This window comes from Sinocyclocheilus anshuiensis, unplaced genomic scaffold (assembly GCF_001515605.1).
Source record: "Sinocyclocheilus anshuiensis isolate Anshui unplaced genomic scaffold, SAMN03320099.WGS_v1.1 scaffold396, whole genome shotgun sequence".
Lineage (NCBI taxonomy): Eukaryota > Metazoa > Chordata > Actinopteri > Cypriniformes > Cyprinidae > Sinocyclocheilus > Sinocyclocheilus anshuiensis.
The window spans coordinates 1045184-1045728 of record NW_015558623.1 but is presented as its reverse complement, the minus strand read 5'-3'; the positions used below and the strand labels follow the sequence as shown (position 1 = coordinate 1045728).

Genomic DNA, 545 nt, shown 5'->3' with positions numbered 1-545 from the left:
TCGTTATATCCATACTGATTGTTTTCTTTGTTCACACACAGACACTGTGTCTAGACCGGACGCGACAGCTGTACAGAGATACCCATTTTAAATAAATTTCATAGCAGAGCTACTGCACGTGATTTTCAGTGCTGGAAATCCATTTATCCTTTGTTGAAACTTCCGCGTCGTCGTGGAGAGCGCAGGTCACGGTTGCTTAGCAACGGCAGACGCCACGAAAGCGCAAGCTTCCGAGCGCGTTGGAAAGAAGGAGAAAGCAGCGCGACTGGCGTTTTCCCACGCGACATGTGAACGGCCCCAAAGTCTGTCTACACTGGATGCGACAAATCGACCATTGGATATCATTTGAACTTTGTGTCAGTATGTCATAAATAGAATGCGGCATCAGTTTACTGTCGGGGATTTGTCTGGGATTTGTCGTGTCATGCCGCGCCACATCCAGTGTAGACAGCATTACTGATTATAATGAATTATATAGTATTTTGTCGCGCCGCTCGCGTCCGGTGTAGACACGGTGTAACATTGGTTTTGCTTTGTTTCACAGA

At 46.8% G+C, this 545-nt stretch overlaps 1 pseudogene; it reads right to left on the bottom strand.

The window, feature by feature from the left end:
• Nucleotides 1-545, bottom strand: part of LOC107680710 (contactin-3-like) — a 63332-nt pseudogene that overhangs the window by 53123 nt on the left and 9664 nt on the right.